Below are 9548 nucleotides of genomic sequence, written 5' to 3'. Positions count from 1 at the left end.
ACCACCTCCCTCCCTGTGAACGCCGCAAGGACAGGTTTTGTCCTGGGATTCCGGTTTTGTTCTGGTCTGAAATGGGGAAGGAAAACCTGCTTCATGGTTGGTTGACGCAACATCCCACATGGAACTAGGAAGCACAGAAGGAGTTTGAAAATTTTGAATCTCTCAGTAGGTATGGGAGTTCACTTTCAATCTGGAGTCTTACACAGGCACACTTAGTGGGTTTGGACAAATTTGGGCCTCAGTTTCCTCATCTGTACAACAGGGCTAATGATACTTACTGACCTCACAGCACGGATCTGAGGATTAATTAGTTAATGTCTATATAGTGCTTTAAGGTCCTGGGGCCAAATTCATTCTTGGTGTAACTCAATTTACCTCAATAGGATTACATCGGGAGTAAATTTAGCTCTTCAAGTCCAATTGTATATTAATGCTTCTTCTTAAGAGCAGATTGGTTCTAATTCTTTTGCTTCTTTATATAGCCTCATAAGTATACACCCTGCACAGCAGGTAAACTGTGCCACACTGTGCGATATGTGAGCTGTGCTGAGGAAATACCAGGTCCCTGCTTCAAAAAGAGAGCTCTGCCTAGGTAAAATACAATACAGAGCAAACGCAGAGTGAGGGATTGCCACTTGCACTAGAATGTTCTGTGGGATGTGGGGTTTCAGCCATATTCTGAAGGAAGACAGAGAGTGAGCTGGGCATACGTTCATGAGGAGGCTTTTCCAGACATAAGGGGCAGACAGTTGGAAGGGGTTGTGGGAAAGGCAAAAGGAACAATCTGGAAGAAGCTTGGGAAGGACTGATTCATTCATCCCTAACTTAAATCCTGTCACAGGCGTGAAGCAGCAGAGGGATAGTCCAGTGGCATAGGGTGTGGTATGCGAAAGAAGCCCTCTTTGCCAAATGCAACAGGCCCATATAGCATCTGTGGATTGCACACTGCAATTGAGGCACCCTCAGAAAAACCACTATTGCAAATGGGGCCCTGTATGGAAGATTTTTGCCTCCTGGACCTGGATGTATTTACAGAAGGCAGAAAGGAGCAAGAGTTTTCTTTTGCCAGAGTCTGAAACAGTTGCCTTCATTGTCTGCCTCCTACTGTTCCACCCCCGCACCCCCCACATCTATACCCCTCCCAGACTCCCACCCTCCCCTTTGGGAGGTTTTCCATATAAGTGTGAAAACTAGAAATTCCAAAGAACTGCTATCCAAACGCTACCTAGAGAAACTTTAAACCATTCATGCCATAAATATCTCTTAGAGGCTGCCTGACGTCAGAGGCTTCGGAGAGGGAGGCTGGTCTGAAAGTGAAAACAGCAGCAGTTCCAAGCCGAGTACAGTACTGTGCAGAGAGCTAAAGGAGAAGGACAAGCACTGCTCTGTGTGGATTATAGGACTGCAGAAAGTGGGGAACTGCGCAGAGACATGGGGACTACAATGTAAGTGCGGCTGCTGCAGCACCTCTTCTAATTTCTTTATGAAAAAAGCTCAGGCAAGCTCTGCTTCCCTTTCTTTTCTAAAACAATCTGGAGACAGTTTGAGAGCTCAGATGATTCAGGTTTAGCTGTTTGTTTCTCTCAAGTGTACACACGGGCTGACAGCGTTCACGCTGCATGTGTGCATGTGAGAGAGAGATTTTTGGAAAGCTACCAAATGAATTGGGGATTGAAATGTTCTGGTAGCAGGACAGTTAAACCCCAAATAAACCCCAGACAAGATACAGCTTTCTTCAGATTTTCACACTGGGTAATGTATTTTTAACCCTTGCACTTCTAACACTCAGCAATGAGAGATTCCTCTTTCAGTGTCAGAAGCAAAGCAGTTTCCTGGCTCCATGACAGTGGATGGAGAAGTTCTGTCCAATCCTGTTTGTCGGGCTTCTCAGGGGAACAGATACTTAAATGCTTATTAGATAACACTTATGAAGTCCTGAATACTAAGCACCTCGGTGCTGTATAACCTTGGCTCTCTGGGGGAGTTTGGTAATTATATAGAAGGAAGGAATTGAGAACTCTCTAGTCAGAAAACTAACTGTGCCCTTTTCTGAGGCATCCCTGAGGAAGGCAGCTACTGCAGCAAGGAAAGACTCACTGTAGAAAGGAGAGGAAGCAGGTGTGTCCCAAGGGATAACAGTTTAAGGGATTGACCGCATAGAGCAGCATTCTGAATCCCAATGAAAACAGTTTTTTTCTACCTTTATAACCCAAAGGATTCTCAAGCAATTTGTGAAGCCCTCTCTATTAAAAAAAAGGCATATTCACTATAGGACAAAGATTTTATGTACTTATTTTTAACGAAAATTGAAGAACATGCTGTACTCACTGTTGTTAGTGTAATTAAATTAGCCACTTCTGTATATACACAGATTCACTCACAAAATTCTCCATCTGCGGCATGAATAGCTGTTCTGAACAGACCTGGATGCTGCCAACTCCAGACTGAGTTGTTCAATGTGATCTCCTCTACTTAGATTATGTCTTCTTTTTAACCAGACCCATGACGCTTTGAAGTGAATAAAGGGTTTTAGATTTCCTTGCCCGGACAGACAGGAGAGTTTGGTACATACATGTTTGGTGACACTGACCTCATTACAAGAGATTTGAAAAAGACAAACTCCTTTCCAACTGAGAGGGAGTTTGATCAGTGCAGGTGTTGTAAGGAAAGGCAATGCTGTTTAATGACTTGGGATGAGTAGCAGAAGCGGTGTGAATTGTACCATGTCAGCGATGTCAGAAATTGGCTTCAACAAACAAGCAACCACAAAAAAGGCTTTTTCAAGTCAGTGCTAACTGGGCTGCTGTTTCTGTAATGCAATAAGTCTGCAAATACATTTCTTCTTTTGGGTGGGAGAGTGGGTGAGGGCGGGGATAGAATTGGATGAGGAGAAGCTGAAAAAAATGTCTTTTGGCTCTTTTAAGCTAAATCAGATAGATCCAAGTTTCTGTATGTAGAATAGCTGCAGCAATCTCCCTCTGTGCTTGAGTGGGTGGTGTAATGCCTCCACCAGCTAATGAAATGGGGCCCTGTTTCAATGGACAGATGTTCAAGGGCTAATCCAGCTGAGCTATGCCATGCCATGCAATACAAGTTTGCCTGAGCTGAAGGAAATTAAATTGTATTGAAAAAACCCCCACAATTTTGCGTGTGCTGAGGGCCAAATCCTGCTGTTGTTTACCCTGGTGTAAATCTGGAGTTAAATCTAGTGACTTCTAATGAGCACTGGGTTTATGCTGGCGTAGCACAGCAGCATTCAACCTTCCCTATTTATTTTTCATTGGGTTTTATTTCCAGTAACTAGGCAGCTGCTTTTCCAAGAAGCATTTCTTCACAACAGCCTAATTGCACTGGCTGACTGGCAACATGAAGAAAAACCCTTTAAAAAGGGTTTTACAAGTTGTTAGGAGCTGAAAATGTTTTCTCCAGTAAACACTGACACAATTAATGAGGGTAACAATGACTAGACAGACAATTTCAGGTGGCTTAGCAGTGACTCAGGCTGGCACTGAAGCACTTCTGTACCATACTGGGCTGCTGGAGCTGGAGCTGGCAGGGGATGGAGGAGAGAACTTCACATCCAGGAACTAGTGAGGAAGAGCTGATCATGTCTCTTTTTTTTCCATACACTCCCGCCTGAGCAGCTGGCCTGCGAGCAACTCTCCCTGTAGAGGTTTGAAAGCTTGGAAGAGGCTAGAGGGAAAAGAGATCGTCCATAATGGTCCCTGGGGAGGCAGTGCTACATGCACAGCTGCTGGGGGGAAATGGGAAGGGGAGCCGCTGACATTATAGGAGACAAGTATGGTGCCTCAAAATGAGTGGGTGAGCTGTATATAAATGTGATCCCCAATATGAATCAGATTACTTCAGCAGAGAGAGCCTGCCCTTGGTTGCTTCATTGACAGACACTAACCCTAAAATGGAGAGAAAATTTTGGAAGGCAGAAGAAAGCAAATGCTGTACTAAAAGGACAGTGTTGGTTTCTTTGTTGGGTTCTGGCTTCAGGGTGCAGCAGGACAATTTCTTGATAAAATCTTCATGCCAATCATTGTGTGACCCTGAAGTTTTAAAATATCTTCATTGTGTGCCATAAATCCAATCACGTGATCTTACAAAGCTGAGTAAGCAGTTTAACCTTTTGACATCTTGTTTCTCTGTAATGTTTTGCTTGCTGGTGCTATACCTGCAGTTTACCTTAGCTGAGTTTTCTGTATCTCTGGGATATGATCCTGCTTTCATTGAAATCAGTGGAAAATCTTTCCAGCAAGACTGGACTTGTAGTCAAGGAACACTGACTGTAAACTTTTTAATCCACTCTTTTTCTTCAGGCAGAGAGTGAGATCCTGCTGGAGTTTAGCGGTCTCATGTAGTCATCCTCCAGATGGAGCATTTCTGTTTCTGATCCTTCTCCCACGGCTATTGGAAGATTCCCAGGGGCTTTTGTGGAATCGTAAGAGCATATCAAGCCATTTTAGGGCAGCCACATGTCCTAATTGTTGAGAAATGGGAGGACCCCATTTCCTGACACTAAGGGTGAAGATGTGTGGGAGATTTGGCTTTCAGCTCTTTAATTAGTGTGAATTTTCAAACTCAGGCCAGTCCTATGGAGATCTGACCCACCAAGGCAAAAGCAGCATGTTCCTAAACCAAACAAAAACTGACTGCTCTGTTTTTAATAAAATGAAACAATTTATATGTTTGTTTTCATGTTTTTTATCCAACTACAAATGGACAGTGGTATCTCTTCAGTCTTTTTCCTCTCTCTACTCTCCTTCCCAAAAATGTGGCTCCTTTGATGTGCTGCCATTTCAGTAGGTTGGTCGTGATAGAACTCATTGTAATAACATGTATCGAACTTGATTCTTTTTTCATATACATCAGTTTTATACCAATGTAACTCTATTGACTTCAACAGACTCACTCCTGATTTACAATGGTGTAAGTGATATCAGAGTCGTTAACCTCTAAGTGCTGTACAGACATTAACTGTGTCTCACAATGCCCCTGAAAGCTCAGTAGGTTAATATGATTGGGCCAGAACATTAGCTGGTGTAAATTGCCATAGTGGCAATTGAGTTCCAATTTACACCAGCTGAGGATGTGGCCCATTGTCTCCAGTTGAAAAAATGGGTGAACTGAGGCACAGACCTGCTCACCTTTACACTAGTGAAAATCTTTAGTAACCCCAGAGACTTCAATGAACTTACTTCACATTTCTATTATAAAGTTCAAATAGCAGCAGAATTTGGCCCAGAGAAATTGAGGACCAAATTATGGGTCTCTCTATTTTTGGGCCCCAATTTAAGACACTTAGGCACACAGACTGTGACACCAAAAATTACAAGCTACTTTTGTACATGCTGCCTTAAGTGACAATGCCAAACCTACAAAGTGAGTTTGATTCTTCTTACACCAGTTTTAGACTGATATAACCCCATTGAAGTCAATGGAGTTACTCCTGATTTACAGCAATGTAAGTAATAGAAGAATTGGGTCCAGTGAGTCAGTGTCCAAGCTTAGAGAAATCCCAAGAGCTTTTGGATGTCAGTCCTCCTTTCTCATTGATCTCTTGAATGGTCATGTAATAGCTTCTCACAACAGTTTTTCCGGTAGAATTTGTAACTCCCATGTAGTGTTTGCTTTGTGGTCCATGTTAAAGTCCTGCTAATATGCAAAGTGTCTGTCACCTTGGTATCTAATCACTGAGGTCCTGGCATGTGTGGTGATCTCTGCTGTGTCAGATATTGCCTTCTGACCTCATGAATTTTGGAGTGTTGGAGGGAGGTTGGGCAGTGCATCTGACCCAGAGAAATCCAGAAGTCTGTGGGATTTGAATAGAGAAGCTACTCAGAGCCTTACAGAGAGAAAGCAAGACTTGAGGCCCTTTTGGTGAGTTGCAATCAAAGGTAGGGGTTTCCCTGGAGTCACAGAAAGGGGAACGGAGAGACTTGTTTAAGGTAGGAAGAGGGAATCAGGTCTGGGGTCAGAGGACCTTATGGAAACTGGAGCTGGGGGTCAGGCAAGGAACAGTGGCTAAGACTTGACTGGAAGGAGTAGAGAGGGAGAAAGAGAGGTAACCTCAAGAGGCTGGGAAATGCTTTAGATAAATTTTCTATGGTCCATCACACATTGGCACCAAAAGGGAATGAACTCCTTCCCTAAATAGCAAAAGCTTGCTTACTTTCTGGATTTGCTGGCCTCAAAGCAATAATCTCTAAAGTCGACATTTCTTGTCACAAGCTTTGAAGTTCACATTTGTTTTTGTTCAAGAAGAATTTTTCTCTTAACTGAGTCCCAAGATGACTCAAACGCTGGCGACGCATGTTCCTGCCCAGTTCAGCTTTTATTTGAACTTAGTGTCAAGCTGAGCTTTGAGCCCCAGAAGCTCCTGTCAATTCTCTGTCCTTGGTGGATTTTTTAAAAAGTTGACTGTAAACAAAGGAGCATTTTTAGCGTGTGTTTCTGTTGATTCATGACAGCTAACAAACCTAGATCTTTTTTGTTTTTTGTTTGAAGGGAGAGAAAAAAGCTTTTAGCTGTTTGTTAGTCTGAATGTATGAGCTATGAAGTCCTGACAGGTTAAAATTTACTCAGAGACTTGTGGGAAAATGTCCAGCCTCTTTGAGTCAAGCTACACTGATACCATTTAATTTTTAAGACCTGGACTGAAGATGTGTTTCCAGGAAACCTGGAAGAAAAGACCTAGTTTTGGCAAATACAGCAAAACAAGTTGGTTGTTCATCATCAATATATCAGTGTCCCAAAAATGAATCATTAGAGTAAATAAAGAAATGCTAGAAGAAATAAGTCATTTTCACTATCTAGGAATTGAGATGTGCAATATTGGTGGCACCATGCTAGATGTCAGGCAACAAATATCAAAAGCAGCAAACTACTTTCATAAACTTGTCAAAATTAGAAAAATGAGCATGATGGGCACTGACACAAAAATAATTTTTTTAACACTGGCATCATATCTGTTCTCCTGTATGAAGCCGAGTCACAAAGTCTAGAACATAAGTTGATAAGCAGATCAACTCACTCCAAAATAAATGCCTGCAGAAGATCTTTGAAGTCCATTGGAAAGGGTTTCTTGCAACATTAGAAATTCTAAGTAGAACAAACCAATCTAAAGCATCAAATATGGGAAGAAGACGACGATGGACATATTTAGGACACAATTTAGGGATGCCACCAACTCAACGTCCACAGTGAGTGATAATTTGGACACCACCTGGAAAGAGAAAAAGATGGCAACCGAGAGAAACATTATGCAGAATAGGGAGAGAAGCCAAATCTATCAACATGACACTCAGAAGCCGGAGCAGACCAACTTGATTGAAATAAATGGCAGAAACTTATGGCTGCCCTCTACACCTGAGGTTGAGGGAGGATAAAGAAAGAAGATATGGTTTAGAGAACTATATTTTTCAAATTACTTTAAGTAGGGAGTAGCAAGGTGTGTTTTGGTTGCCAAAGTTATGAACAACTGAAATAGGAGATTATAATGGAAACTTCCTGGCAGTACTGTTCTTAGCCTAACAGCTGGTAGATACACATTATGACTAAATATGGCATAGATCCACAAAATCACACTGTCCCCCCAAGAAAACAAATCACCTCCCCCCTCTAGCTCCCCTTCACTGGGATTCCATATTCATCACTTTCAACGCATGTTATCTTCCATTCCTTTTCCCCTGCTGATTTTTTATCTTTCCTATCTGCTCCCCCTATGCCCCTTAGATAGATTCTTGTCTACACTAGGAAACTGGTCCATTGTTGACAATGATCGTCAATAATGGATCTGCCCCAATTGGCTGAAATTGGTTTATTTGCTAGAGTAAACAGGACAAAACAATTGTTGACACCTCTGTAGAGAGGGTGATTTAAGATTTAGTTCCCCTGATGAACATTCTCAGCAACAGGGTAGTATGTTAGTGCAAATGGGGTCTTGATTTCTCACTGACTCACTGCTGGCCGTGTTGTCTGGATGCCTAGGATGTGAGTCCCCTGCTTTAATCCACCTCAGCAGAATCCTGACCCCCTCCATGCAGGAGACTCCTTTGTTGTCTGCACATCAGATTAAAGAAAGCAACATCTTAACCAAACATAAGGAGACTTTAGTCCTTTGCTACTTTCAAAGCCACGTATACAGCGGGAACCAATTAAACTGTGATGCCAGCAGCTGAATGCATGGTGAGACAGTCAGTTGTGGTTCTTGCCTATTTTCTGATCTGTCAGCCTCCTTTGACACTATTATACAGGGAGGAAGTTATAACAACATAAGGGCCCTGCCAATACAGACTGTTCTCCAGCTGTGCCCTACTGAGATATGAACATGTCTTCATTGCTTCTTTCCATATTTTTACTGCCCTGCGGGTCAGATGTCCCGATGAGTGAATCCCTGTGGCTCTGGTGCAGAGGTCCTGAACTATGTTGCCGGTGACAGAAGTACAAAGCTTGACCTTAACCTTTCATCATCAGCAGGAGTCAGGCAGCTAGCCTATGTGAGTGTAGCAAAGTCTTTAGCACTCAGCACTGTTAAGCTTTGGGGAGAAGAGCAGATGCACTTTCTGAGTAAGTGACATTTTTCTCAGGGAACCCATGAATAATTTTCCAACTGTGCCTGGGCCTATCTAGACTAGCTTTATGCATTTTTTGAGGGACACGTGTTCAGGTCTAAATGTCCAACTGCCCCGCGTGACACATTTTTTTGCTTTAAATGGAGGCAAAATTTTATAAGGAACAATTCACTTCACCATCTCCTGTATTTAATCACAAAGACGATGTTAATACTCACACCCAATGGGCCATCTCCAGAGGCTCTTACTTTGATTTTACTCAGCCCTTATTCAGACCAAGCTTCTACTTGTCTGAGAAAGAACTAAATGAAAACATTATGAAATGTTATCGCTTCCACATAACATCCTTACACCTTTCATAAAAAGCACATGTGTAGAGTGTAGCACCTTGAGTCTCGGAGCTAAGTTTTCAATCACTGGGCTCCATTTTTGCAGGCGCAAATGGCAGCACAATAATCTGCTATATTTCAGGTCCTTTAGCCTTGGATTTGCAAGAACAATCAAGGACTTAGACAACTAAGTGACATTTGCTGCACCTGCGATTATTTTCATGTACAAAAATGGAGGCTCACACAAAGCTGGGCTGAAATATGGTCTCTAATGTCTGTCCAGAATGTTATGGAGCAGGGACATGATAATCCAGCTCTGTACAATGCACTGACTCAAAAAAGAGATGGTTAATTCATGCCTGTCAATTGCACTGGGGTAAGACTGAAAATGTTGTATCCTTGCCTACTTCACGTGACAGCAGGAAGTTAACTTGCCCCCACTCCCTGTGGCTAGCCCAAGGTACTGGTGTTACATTAATCAAAGGGAAAGTACTCTAAGTAAACAGAAGAATGCATTGGACACAAAGTCCAAGTGATTAGAGAGCTCCCAGTAGGCCACAGTGACATGTGACCAAGGCAAATCAAAATAGAAACAGGTTGTGAAAAATCCTGTGTATTTCCTTTTGTTTCTCTTTCT

At 42.5% G+C, this 9548-nt stretch overlaps 1 protein-coding gene across 1 annotated transcript in view; it reads left to right on the top strand.

Moving 5' to 3' along the window:
* Positions 1 to 489: 489 nt before the first annotated feature.
* Positions 490 to 9548, top strand: part of DAAM2 (dishevelled associated activator of morphogenesis 2) — a 258023-nt gene continuing 248964 nt past the window's right edge. The window contains exons 1-2 of the mRNA XM_039529310.1: positions 490 to 592; positions 1268 to 1445. The gene's annotated coding sequence lies outside the window, so the exon portion shown is untranslated. The remainder of the gene's footprint in view (positions 593 to 1267; positions 1446 to 9548) is intronic.

This window comes from Mauremys reevesii, linkage group 3 (genome assembly GCF_016161935.1).
Source record: "Mauremys reevesii isolate NIE-2019 linkage group 3, ASM1616193v1, whole genome shotgun sequence".
NCBI lineage: Eukaryota > Metazoa > Chordata > Testudines > Geoemydidae > Mauremys > Mauremys reevesii.
This window is presented reverse-complemented; position numbering and strand designations above follow the sequence as displayed.